Source organism: Mustela nigripes, chromosome 3 (assembly GCF_022355385.1).
Source record: "Mustela nigripes isolate SB6536 chromosome 3, MUSNIG.SB6536, whole genome shotgun sequence".
Classification (NCBI taxonomy): Eukaryota; Metazoa; Chordata; class Mammalia; order Carnivora; family Mustelidae; genus Mustela; species Mustela nigripes.
Genome location: NC_081559.1, coordinates 86,630,359 through 86,644,175, shown reverse-complemented (window position 1 = coordinate 86,644,175; position 13,817 = coordinate 86,630,359). Strand labels below are relative to the sequence as shown.

The window sequence follows — 13,817 nt, the reverse complement described above, 5'->3', positions numbered from 1 at the left end:
TATATGTTGGTATCATCCTCGCCAGTCCTAATAAAACTCTATCTTTAGTGTGTTTGAACAAGGCTTAAGTTATACATGAAAACTGAAACATCAAACCATTATATATACCCTTGAAGTGTAGATAAAATAATTTTGCATCCATACAATATTTTTAAATGTTGACTTTAGCAAAAACTTAAAAATCCCCTGAAATTTAAAATGAAAATTCATGATGCACAAAATTGTGAAAGAAAAAAAAGTCTTCTCCAAATATCCCATAACTTTTTTGAACAAAATCTCAGTGTTGTGATTTAATCTTTCTCATTTACATTTGCCAAGTGTATATGAGTTGACAGTGTTTCCACGTGCAGTACCACATTTAACCTGCACGGTAGCCTCCAATGGAAGTGGTCTTATTATACTTTTAATGATGAGCTAAGAGTCTTGTAGATATGAATAACCATCTTTATCACCACACATCTAGGGGAAAAAATGGCAGAATTAAAGCCTTAAGCCCTGGTTTTCTGAATCCCAACCCAGAGCTTTTTTCCCCAAGAAATCATGATCAGCTCTACCAACCTTTGTTCAGATCTTTACTTCTGCCATCTGCTTTAAAGACATAATAGCTGAGGGCAATGTAAATGCGATCATTTCAAATTTTTGCGTTTCTCTTTTTAATTTGACCCTTGTTGCATTACCCCATTGTCTGAGCATAGCTTAACTAGAATGTGAAATTCTGTTTATAGCCATATGTGTATGCATAGGAGTACACACATAGATATGTGTACACGTAATGAATCCTATAGAAGTAAATTTATTGCTTCCTTTTATTTTCTCTGGCAGAAAGATTGCTAGCTGTTAGGAGGGAAATCTGCTTTTGATTTTAATGAAAAATCTACCCTAAAAGATATTGGAAAAGATCAGTCTTAATCTAATTATCTTGACTTATGACAAGTAATTTCTTCCTTTCTCCGGATCCATCCTGTTTTTGCTTGATTTCATTGTAGACTTGAAATCATAGTTTAGGACAGCAGCTTGCCACTCTGAGAACTGATATCCCAGATGTGTCCTTAAAAGCTCCCTCCCCAAACAAAGAGGACAACAGGGTGGGGCTTTCATGTACTTCTGATCAAGTTTAAAGAATTCTCTGAGACTTCTGTTCTGTGTATCTCTCCAGGGGAGGCTTAACCTTAGTTTTGGAACTGTCTCCCGTGCCTAGAGAAGGATGCTCAGTGTCCATTTCTGCAAACTGGCTTTCTGATCTTTCAAATTTGGGAAGACCATATCAGAGTCATTATTTGAAAGATTATCTTCTCAAGTCCCTGGCGTTCCCTGGTGGTTCCAGAATTCATTCATTGTCCTTGTACAAACTGTGTGAGTACACTTTGCACTGATGAGAAGCACAATGAACCACCCCAGTGCACGCCCATGTGGGAAAAAGTGCCACATGACTCAGTAGTACATGAATCTGCCTGGGATGGTGACAGAAAGGGTCACAGAAAGCCAGAAGTCCCGGGGAGGGCACCATTCACATGTGCGCCCGTCCAGTTCAGTCTTGAGTTCATCCTACACCTCCCCCAGCAGGCCAACCATGTTTTCTTTGGAGTCACGAATATAATATGCAGAATGGTTGTTCAGGAAAAATCCATGGCAACAGCACATACTGAGCTTGTTCATTTTATTTGGAAAAAATATTTTTTTTCCATTTTTTTCAGTTTTAACTTTTTTAAGAGATAGGCTTCTTTAGATGTACCTGATTCAAACTTGAAAAAAAGTAGTGCTATATAATTTTTATATATTTTTTATTATTTAAATTCAATTAACCAACATATAGACTGTACAATTTTTTTTTAAAGATTTTACTTATTTATTTGACAGGCAGAGATCACAAGTAGGCAGAGAGGCAGGCAGAGAGAGACGAGGAAACAGGCTCCCCGCTGAGCAGAGAGCCTGATGCGGGGCTCAATCCCAGGACCCTGGGATCATGACCTGAGCTGAAGGCAGAGGCTTTAATCCACTGAGTCACCCAGGCGCAGCTAGACTGTACAATTTTTAAAAGCAATAGCTTACCATGGGCTTTACGAATAACCTAAAGGCTATTCACTCTTCCCTTTAGAAACCTTAGAGGCCTCACAAGAAGTGTGTTAGGGGGGACTCTGTGAGTGGAAAACCAAAACCATAACCATACGCAAGAGTAAGAAAAATAGGATATGCACAAAATAAAAGGATATAAAAAATGATACCAACTATCCGAAATGTGCAAGGGAGAGGAGTAAAGAATGAGTTCAAAAATAAGCGACGGTCAGCCTAATATAGACTGCTGTATGCAGAGACCGTTAAATATAAATTGAAAGGTAGCCAGAAATCAAAAAACAGTCAGAGATACACAAAAAATAAGGAGTAAGAGGCCCAAATATATCACAAAAGAAAACCAGCAAACCACTAAAGAGAGCAGGAGAAGAAAGGATCAGAGAAAAACTACAAAACAGCTGCAAAATAAGTAACAAAATGTCACTTAATACATATCCATCAGTAGTTACTTTGAATGTAAAGTAAAGGCTAAAGGCTCCCATCAAAAGACATAGGGTGACAGAGTGGAGGAAAAAAAAAAAGACCCCATCTGTACTCTTCCTACAAGAGACTCACTGCAGACCTAAAGACACCTGCAGACAGAAAATAAGAAACATTTAGCCTGCAAGTGGATGTGAAAAAGAAGCTGAAGTAACAGTATTTACAACAGGCAAAACAGACTTTAAAACGAAGTCTGTAAAAAAAAAAAAAAAAAAAAAAAGAAAGAAAGAAACCTCGGGGGTATTTTTCTGTACTGTGTATATTTTCATCCACAAGAATATTTTCTTCTCCTCCTCCTGAATACCTGGGACTTTTTTTTTTTTTTTTTTAATTCTCTGCAGGTATCTTAGAGGACTGTTTAAGACCCTAACCATTTCATCTACTCTTAGCTTCACCTGAAGGGCAAAATCCCTAAGATCTTGACACAAATGCTGATAAATACACGGGATTATTAAAGGTGCCGTCTCAGCAGAAGAGGTTGCCTGCCGCCTTTGTTCTCAAGGCGGTACATATTTCACCTAGCAGCAAGAAACCCAACTGCTGCCACAATCAGAAATCTCTGAAATGTCTTTAAGCTAATCATCTCTGAACATAAGCCTTTGTTGTTATATCAGACCTAGATGCAAGGCACAGAAACCTTATTATTATTTTTTTTTAATCTTGTCCCCCCCCCCCACCTTGCACAAAACAGCATCAAGCCTGTCACGACTACCAGTAAGGTTCACTGATCTGTCAACATTCACCCCTGATGAAGACAGTGAGAGAGATCCGTAGCTCCAGAGAGTTCAGGAGAGAACCAAACAGAGTGTTTGCAAAAGAGCATTTTTATATGTTTTCTTGTGACAGCACTAGTTTAACAGAAAATAGTTGGAGTGTGCCAAAAAAGGGGAAAAAAATGAAAGACAGTAGTAGTAAGTTAGGCTAGCATGACATGATGGATCTGGGCTATGACAAACCGAATTGGAAAAAAGCTTCCCTGGGGACCAACTATACCAGGTTTGCTGAATTGTATTTCTTGATTTCTTACTGTGCAACAGTGCTTTTTACTGTTAGATTGACTAGGCTTCAGAATATTTTTAAAATTGTACAAATCAAAATCCATGTAGCTTAAAAATGAAGGATGTAAAAGGTTTAGGAGTTTGATGTATTGAAAGGCATTCTGTATTCCCTCATGTGAGTATTAAATATACACTTTGTCTGTTTGATGAATTTTAAATCTTCGTGGAAGGCAGTACACACGATAGCAGTTTACAGGGCTGAAAACCCTGGTCGGGAAGAAGGACATAGATTTGCAGAGATTCAAAGCTGCTTTCCTCTTAACCCACCCAGATGTGCCCAGGAATTACAACACGCAACCTCTGTACATTCCCATTTGTTCTGAGATGTTTGCATATAGGGCAAGTAAAGGTACCTGAAAGCCGAGCCCCTCTTAACAAAAGTGTGATGCCTTATTCTTATTACTTGTTCTTTTAATTCTTATGTAGTGGCTTTCATACAACCTAGACCAGGTGATTTCTTTAAAAAAAGTCACCCATGTTAAGCTTTGAATGAATACCTCCATGAATGGAGGTATATTAGATTCTCTTTCCCTTTTCAGTATTTTAGCCATGAATAATAAATAATTACAATAAACAATTTGGGTCTGATTTTACAGAAGTTTACAACTAACTTGAGTAATTCGTGAAATTGTCTGAGTGCAAAGTGTCAGTATTAAGTGACAGCCAAACTCAAGGAAGATAGCAATCTATCTAGCAGGCTCAGGCATCACAATCCCATGATGTTTCCCATCAACTGTTCATGTCAGGGAGAAGGTGTTGAGAAAGTGGTTGGTGAGAATGAGTTTTGGTTGAGATGTAATAAAATAGAAGACGTAAGCATTGAGAAATGAAAGTTACATGGCAAGATGTATGCTCAGAAAATATTCAGGTAGGAACCACACAGACTAAAATGCTAATGGATGGCAAAGTAAAGAAAGAGAATGATGTGTTTTAAGTGTTGAGGAAAATAGGGAAATTTCTAAACTGGAGTTTGCTTGTTCCATCTGGGGGAAAGAAAAAAAAAAAAAAAAAGCCCGCTGCTTTTGAAATCATTGATACATGTAGGAAAATGGAGCAGAATTGCCAAGTCTTCTGGTTTTTCAGTAGCCAAAATCTGGATTTTTACATGAACTCTCTTGATTTGAAACATTAGAAATAATTTTTAAAATTTTACACAATATTATGTGGATCAAATAAAATACATCTGAGATCTGTGTTTTTGCCCATATAGTTTCAGTGTGTGACTTCTTTACTAGTTAAAAGAGCTTGAATTATAGATACACATGTAGAAAGTCTTTGACTTTTTTAAGAATGTGGAAAGTGAACTAACTATTCTGGTAAATCTAAGAAATAAATAGTTTTAGCAATAGCTGGCTCCAGTGGGTAAAACAAAAGAAAGAAAGGGGATTTAGAAGTCAAGGAGATGCACAGGTTATTGTAGAGGTAATTAAGGTGGCTAGGACGATGGCAGGTAACAAGGTAGAGAAGAGAAACTTCAGTAGCTGCAGAAATCATCAAAGAACATGAAAGATTTTCTGGGAGGCCTTGAATGACAGAGAGAAGAAAGCAATAGGGTATTCTAAACTCGCTAATGAGATTCTCAGTCTGGGGAAAAGTAATACTGTCCTGTGGCCTGAAAGCAGCATTGGGCAGATCACACGGCAACGCCAAAGTCTAGGCAGAAGAAGTAGAGAATAACCAACAAGAGCAAAGAGAAAGCCTAAGTGATTTTGACTTGGTTTGATAGTTTATATCAAAAATATATCAATTCCATTGGTTACCTGAACTCAGTTCTTTCGAACAATATGCTAAGGACTTACAATTTATAAAGTATCAGATTAAATATTTTTGGAAAGTACAGGGACAATAATGGACGTGAAGACACACTGTCCTTAAGGTGTTTAAATCTGTATGGGCGCAGTAGACACACACACACACACACACACACACACACACACACAGCATGCAACCCTATGTGTTTTGTTTTATTTTTTTAAGTGCTATGACAGAAAAGCAAAGCATTTTTGCATGGCAGTTCAAAATCAAATGATTGTTTTCAAAGAATTGTTTGGATGATATATATGTAAATCAGAGTTCTCCAGAGAACCAGTAGGAAATACATAGATAAATAGATAGATAGGGATTTATGATGAGGTATTGCTTACATGATTATGAAGACTAAAAGATCCTATGATTTGCCACCTGAAAATGTGAGACCCAGGAAAACTAAAGGTATAATTCAACCCTAGTCTAAAAGCCTGAGAAGCCAGGAGGAACTGCTGGTGTAATTCCCGTCCTAGGGCAGAAGATGAGATTAGGTCAATCAATGAGGCAGGAAAAAAGGGACAAATTTCTCCTTCCTTCATTTTTTGTTCTATAAATACCCTTCAAGAATTAGATGATACCCGCTCACACTGAAGACAATCCACTGAGTCTACCATTCGAATGCTGATCTCATCTGGAAACACCTTCACAGACACACCCAGAAACAATGTTTAATCAGGGCACCCTGTGGCCAGTAAAACTGACACATAAAATTACCCGTGACATCCTGTAATGGTATTTTCCCTAATTCTAAAGAAATCCAGTGCTTTATTATCTGGTGGGTTCCCTCAGAGAATCACAATAGCAAACCAGGGGGAGTGCTCTGGAAGATGTCAGGTGATCTGGATAAGACCTTCTTTTGTTGAGATCTGGTTCAGGTTAGCACTCAGCTAATGGGCGCTAAGTTCAAAGTTTTAATTAGGATGGATTGATCTGAATTCAAATTGATTTAGTTTGAACCTTTGCTCTGTGTATCTACCCATTTTATCATTCCCTACTTGGATATGGCACCAAAGCCCACTTCCCCGTCCTCGAGGCTGGGGCTGAGATTATCATTAAAAAGTAAATTCTTGGTAAAAGGATCCAATATCCTTAGGACTTGTACTTGGATACTGGACAAAGTTAACTAGCAATTCATTTAGGTAAATAGACCAGGTTTTAAAATTTGGGGATAAAAATATTTTAGAAGCTGGGAAGTTTCAAAACACTTTTGGAAAGCTGTAACTACTTCTCAAAGAAATGTCCATTTCTCAGTGGTGTTAATGAACAACTATAGCCAAGTGTCCCCAGATTAATAATAGTAAGTGTAAATAACAGTTGGCTTTTCTGTCCTACAAACACATCCTGTTCTTACTGAAACACAGTTGCTTGGGCTTTGCAATGATTTACCAATTTCATCGGACATTTGAGGAAATATTAGCTTCTAGCCCATACGTTAGAATATTGTAAAGGACAGAGTTAAGATAAATCTAGGTTTCTGTGTAAGTATGATTGCTGTTTTTTTAAGTTAAATTAATTACTTATCAGTGCATTTTTCAATATCTAATGCAGGAAGATGCCAATACTACTCAATTATTTTGATCCATTTACACTTTAAACTAAGGAAATAATAAGGATGCCACCCCTACTATTCATAGATTGGTATCCTCTTTGGTTTTTGTTTTATTTATGTGTAAATATGCATAGTTCAAAACTTGTTAGTAGCAATGCTAATAATGTCATTTATATACTTCACCTTGTCCATTTAAAATGGATAGTTCTATTTATAGAGTAACAGCCTGTAAAATTGAATTAAAAAATTTAATAGAAAAGGCAGTCCTTTTGAAAATTATTACAATAGAAAGAAGCGTAATTTTTTTCTTAAACTACTCCTAACACAAGTTTTTTAAAAAATCTTTCTTTAGTTCCAAAACTTTAAAATAGTCTTATTGATTTTTTAAAATAATTATTTATGTAAAATAATTTATGGCAGAGTTTTCAGTATTTGAAATATATATTCTTATAATAGGAATTTTACAAGACCATTAATTTTAGCAGTGCTAGGAAACACAACTATAATTTAGGAGCTATTGTTGATTGTTTCTACAAATAGATATTGACCCCATTAGTTTTAAGCGATAACGCTACTAAGCCAAAGTATTTATCCAATGGTAGCAGAATTAGTGATTTTAATTGGTATTTTTATTCAAACCTTTCCTTTAGCATTTAGATTTCCTTTAGCTTATCATATATAAATATAAATGTAAAATTTAAATAAATTATCTTAGAATTCTTATTTTTAAAGTCATTACAAAATTAATGCCTGTGGAGGCTCCAGTGCCTCAAGTCCTTTGTTCTAGTCACTTTGGTATGCATTTGGGTCTGGTGATATTGATGCCATCCTCTCGGACATTGTTTCATTAATCAAGAGGGCACCTGGGGTTCAGAGAAGCCTCGTGGCCCAATAATCAATCACTGAGTCATTTATTCATCAAGTAATGCTCTCAAGGAGAGGAAGTCATCATCATCATCAGTAGCAGCAACAAAACAATACTAACAACTAACATTTATTGGGTCCTCATAATGTGCCAAGTGTGGCTCCAAATTCAGTGGTATAAAGTTATGTAGTCCTCACAACAAATGAAACAGTTTGGAAAGGATTTTACGAAGTTTCCTCGCTGACTGTGCTACTGTAAAATATTTACACATAGAGCATGCATTCTCCATTTATATTCTTATCTTGGGACCCGTAGATGCTCTGGTGGCACAGGTTTGGGGGGTGGTGCTTGATGGTTACCCTCAAACAAATCTACCACCAACAAGAGTGTGATTTGTATTCATTTTGTCAGAGGTTAGATTAACACTGATTTCAGAGTTTTAAACCACCTCAGAACATCAAGGATGGCAGGCTTTGTGGATGGCATAATCCCAGAAGTACCTGATGAAAGGCAGGGATGACAGTGCCTCAGATATGGGTCTGCAGAACTGGGTGTTCTGGGAGGGAACGTGATATATGTGTTGTAAATACTTTGTGTTAAAATGATAACATGGTGATGGACTGTCCATATTCACACCCAAATTTAGGTATTATTTGATGGTAGATACCAAACACATACAAGGAAATCTATCTAGAAAAAAAAGTCTTTCTTTCTTTCTTTTTTTCTTGTCTTTTCTCCTTCTTTCTTTTCTTCTTCTTCTTCTTCTTCTTCTTCTTCTTCTTCTTCTTTTTTGCCTATTTTGTTGTAAAATTGCATACTTAAAAAAAGATACAACAGAAAAATCAAGGATATTTATTTGGAGCACTTTACTATAAAACCATTTAGGTGCATTTGACAAAATTTCAGTAAAGCTCTGGGAACTCAATTCAATGGCAAACTAGCCTTGCTCATCTCTTTACTTAAAACTCCTTTGGTGTTTGTCATAGTGATAAATCATCATCTCCCCCAAGCCTTCCTTTCCCTTAAACCTGAATCTTAGTAAGCACCTTTCGAGAACCTAAGACATTCTGCTGCAAATCACTTACTTTGGAACCCAGAGCATTTAAATCTATGGATGAGTTGAGAAGCCCTGCTGAGCTACGATACAAGTTTAACACAATTTTCTTAGAATATAAAACCAAGTAGGCAGGAAAATATTACCACTTGTATTTATTTGGTGCTTTCTGAAACTCTGATACTTTATGAGTTAATAATTAATTTTTGTTAAGATGGGTACTCTTCTCTCCAATTTATTGATGGGCAACAGATTAGTTGGGATAACATTAGCTACTGGAACAAAGAAACCCCCAAACAGATAATGGATCAAACAGAATAGAACTTTACTGCTCACTCTTGTAAAGTCTAGCATGGGCATTGGTGATCGCAGGCTGCTTTCCTGCAGGCAGAACATCAGGGACTCCTAAAGAATTCCCACCAGATGAACCGAGTGTCTTGAACTTGTGGCTTCTGAGGTCACTGTGTGCATTTGCATCAAGCCAGAGAAAGGAGAATGACGAAGAGGAGGGGCATACTTGGACTGGAAGGGACACACAGCACTTCTACTTGTGTTTCATTGCCCAGAACATGGCTTATCGTTTCAAAACAAAGGGAAAGGTCTGGTGAATATGGTCTCTGGGGGAAGCCACTTCCCAGCTATAAATGTGTACTGTGAAAAGGAGACCACACATACTTGGTGTGGTCAGCATCATCTGCCAAAGTAGTCCAGAAATATCAGTGATTATCCCAAAGAATCCTGGGCTGGTGCACTGATCAGTGACTGAGGAGTAAGCGCCTTCTCTCCTCCCACCCCAACATCCAGCTTAAGGGTCTGCACAGTAGGGTCACTGGTCTCCAGCCAGTTGAACTGTGCTGCACTTAGAGAGAAACCAGAGGGGAATGTAATTGAATACTAAGCTAATAAGAAAAAATGTAATCCTAACAAAATAATAGCCCTAAGCACTTTAAATGTGTTAGTTTAATTAACACTCAAGGTGATGTGAAAGGCAGCTATTTTTATTAAGTCCATTTTACAGTTGGGGAAACTGAGGTGGGGGGGGGCGTGAATAAATTTTCCAAAGCCATATGGTTAACATCAACCAGAACTGGATTTAAATCTAAGAGGTCTAATTCCATGAGACTATCATATCTCCCCTGAAGGAAAGAAAAATGTCATTTGAAAAGAAAGAAGAAAATTGGGAGGAACAGTTTCTTCCTGAAAGAAACTTTCTCTAATTAGACTTGGCTTAGGCTACACAGTTTATAATCGTGTGCGATTCATCCCAGTCTGCAGACTCTTCTGCTTCCTACCTTGTCCATATCCTGAGGGCTCGGCAGAGGGCAGAATGTTTAGATGACCTCTAATCTAGAGGAATTTAGATTCTGTTGAGAGGAAAAGAGATTTTTAAAACCGATTGCCTAAGACAGTCATGATTAAAGGACAAATAAAAGGCAGGCAGTAAGATTTCCAGGAAGGGTGGGACTATTACATATGGATTGTCAAGAGCTTGTTCATGAAGGATGTGAGACTTTAGCTGGTCCTTTTATGAATAGAGAGGAAGTACAGAAGGTTTCAAAGGAGAAAGATGATAGGAACAAAGATCCGGGCGGATAAAGACAGTATTTGTAGCAGCATGGCTGTAATAGAAGGCAATTTTGGGAATTAGTGAGAGTTATATCTTTATCCATTTTCACTTTAGAACTTATTTTTGCATATATTTTTAATTCAATGTAACCATCTGGTGAGGCCTGGCACTCTACGATTTGTTGCAGTAGTAATGTTTATCTGAAGAGCTACGTATGTAGGCACAGGAAAATGAATACTGGGTTCTGGGAACAAAGACTGGGGATGGATTTCCAAACAAATGCCACCTTCTACTCATTTCAACAAGTGTGAGAGCTAAGGAATGTGCTTTACCGTCATTACATTTCTGGGGCCCCGAGCTGGTTACAGAGAACCTTACCAAGTTCTCAGTGTTCAGCCTATCCTGCTTCTAAGTAACTTTGGAGTAACTGACCATTCTTCTGTACCTACATCACTTTTCATCTTCACCTTTTCACGCAGAGAACACTTCATCGCTCTTTCCAATCAGGGGATGAGCCCCTGGATGACCTCGAGTGAGTTCTGAATTCTCTGAGGAACCACCCCTGATTATTACCGTTTTTCTTTGTCAATCACAGAGCACTTTCAGTGACATCATTGCTGTCTTCAGTATGATGCTGCTGCTGTAGGCAGTATGAAATTGACAAGGAATGGCACCAGGAAGAGCTGAAAGGGCACTTCTGCTTTTTTGATGCATCTGACACCTGTAGTTACAAGAAAGATAACAGCTTTCATAAGCATATTGCTGGGTGATGTGGAAGGTGAACGATTATTTAGAAGTAGCTTTTCAATGCACAATAGAAGCCAAACTGCTTCTGTGCACTTTTACCGGGAGAGTATCTCCCTAAGTAGGAGCAATCTGGTCAGATAGTTTCCTAGAAATCTCTGGATCCAGAGTTAGGTTTCAGTGAAAATCCAGCGTAAACCTCAGAACCTTTTGGCCTATGAGGTATAGGGATCCTTTCTTGCTCTGATTTTCCTAGAATATGCCTTTTGTTTTAGCTTTTATGCTTGCTTGTGTTTCTTCTATTGTAGGAACTATATTATAATTCGAAAAGCTAGTGTCCAAAGTGAAAAAGAAAGAAAAACATACCCTTGTTTCTTTTGGGGAAACCTTTTCTAAGAGTGAGCAGACACATCTGTTTAAATTAAAATTAAAATTATTATTATTATTATTATTGTAACAGGAGGTCTGTCATGTAAGCCTTGGCAAGTGAGGGGACTTAAATCCTCATAAAATCTGTTATATTGATAACCACGGTAGTTCTAGCGCTAAGTGGACAGATTACAAAATTGGGAAATGATTGATCATACTGGCTAATGATCACATCCCATCGATAGAGCGTTGAACCTAAACAGTCATACTGAGTCCACCGTATTCAGTAGTTGACTCGAAGTCTTCACCCTCCTTAGCAGCCGACAGTGCAGATGTTGTCCTGATAATTCTGCTAGGTGGCTTTCATGACATTGTCATCCTGATCTTTCTTCAGTTCCCTCACAATGATTTCTATATCATTCCTCTTTGGCCTCTCTGTGTGAAAGAGTTATTTGTGTCTTCAGCAGCAACTCAGAACATTTTCAGGCACCACCATTGACTTGTCTCTCTTTTCCAGTTACATCCTTCTATTCCAGGCTTATTATAATGAGTGCATGAAGCATCATAAGAAAAGATATCATCCGTCTTACTTACAGGCCCTATGGGAAAGAAAAAGAAAATTCTCTGTGTGCTGTTTGCATGTCTCCTAAACCATGGCAACTAAGGGAAACTACAATTACTGAAATAAAGTTCTTCATCCTAGGCTAGGCTGAATAGCCAACACAGAGTCTCAGTATTTCATTTATATGCAGTCAAGCAAAAATAAAAAACAAACAAAAATCCACAGAAATGTGTCAGGTGCCAATTACTAGGCTATCTACTAGGCTATCTCATTTTGTGATCTCCCCTTAACAAATGAGAAAATTGAGGCATAGAAAAGTTACATAATTATCCTAGGTCGCACAACTAGTAATGGCACAGGAATTTTTATTCTTCTCCACAGGAGTCCTAGATTCTAGATAGATTTTGCATAGTCTTATATACAGAGCACCTTGTTTGGACCTTTTGCTTTGGCCATTTTCCTATATTCTTATATCATTTTGTAGATTCACCATTTTAATTCCTAAATTACATTGCACTGGGTTAACAAGTATCATCCTCTTTAGTGAGAGTCTCCTATATTCCCTGGCACATATCTAGTTATCAATTTATTTTTCACTTCTTGATCACTTCTGGCTCTAGGTCACATCCTATCCTCTGATATCTCATCCACGTGTGTATTACTCTACTGATGTTGGTACTTCAGTCTCATCTATGTGTCTCCATATGGAAGAATTAGTAAAAACATAATGTTACATGTTGTATTGAGCACTGGGTATTATCCAAGACTGATGAATCACAGACTGGTACCCTTGAACTAAATATGTTATATGTTAATTTAAAAAAAATTTTTTTAAAAAGGTAATGTTAGGATTCTACCTTAAATCATTGTAATTCCTAGTTAGCATCTTCAAATACTGAAACTCTTTATTATCCTCTTAACACACCGTGGTATTGACAGTACTTTGTTGTACCTTATCATTATAACGTCATCTCTGAGAATTTCCACTTATATCATTATAAAATGATTATGGCAGCTTCCCTAGGTCTCATTCACGTGAATGGAAAATTAGTGCCATAAAGAAATTTTCTAATAATTATTTTCCAAAACATATTGGTGCTTTTCAAACTTAAACTCATTAAACTGATTTGAATCTCACTTCAGCAAATCTACACTGAGTGTTCTTATTAATAAGTCAGTCTCATCCAACTTTTAGGTAAAGATTTAATCAGAAAATATATTAGTAAAATTCACATGCATGACCTTAATCTCATCATGTATTTGGCAATAGTGTATATAGATCTCAATACTCGGAAGTAAATATCAGCATAATTATATAGTAATTTAAGTTGTCAAAATAATTAAAAAATAAATAGTGTAAGAGATACTGTGCTAGTTGTTTTTGCATTCATTATCTTATTTAAACAGGCACAACTTCCTCCTGAGATCTTTAGTCGCTATTTTACAGAGGTGATGATTGAATGTCACCGATGTTAAGTAACTTTCTCTGAGTCACACAATTAGTGTGTGGCAAGAAAGTTTTTGAATACACTTCTCATAGATTCTAAAATCCTTATTGTCTTAGCTCTACCATTCTGCTACTGTTCATTTACACTTGAGCCTGAGTCCTCCTTCCATTGTTTTTTAAATCACAAGAACAAGAAAGAGAGGCCCTGAGCTGAGTTTGCTATAATGGGAAGTAGTGAGACTTTTA

The 13,817-nt window shown here is 37.1% G+C and overlaps 1 protein-coding gene across 1 annotated transcript in view; it reads left to right on the top strand.

The window, feature by feature from the left end:
- Positions 1–13,817, top strand: part of ARHGAP15 (Rho GTPase activating protein 15) — a 611,884-nt gene that overhangs the window by 158,268 nt on the left and 439,799 nt on the right. The gene's annotated exons all lie outside the window — the stretch shown is intronic.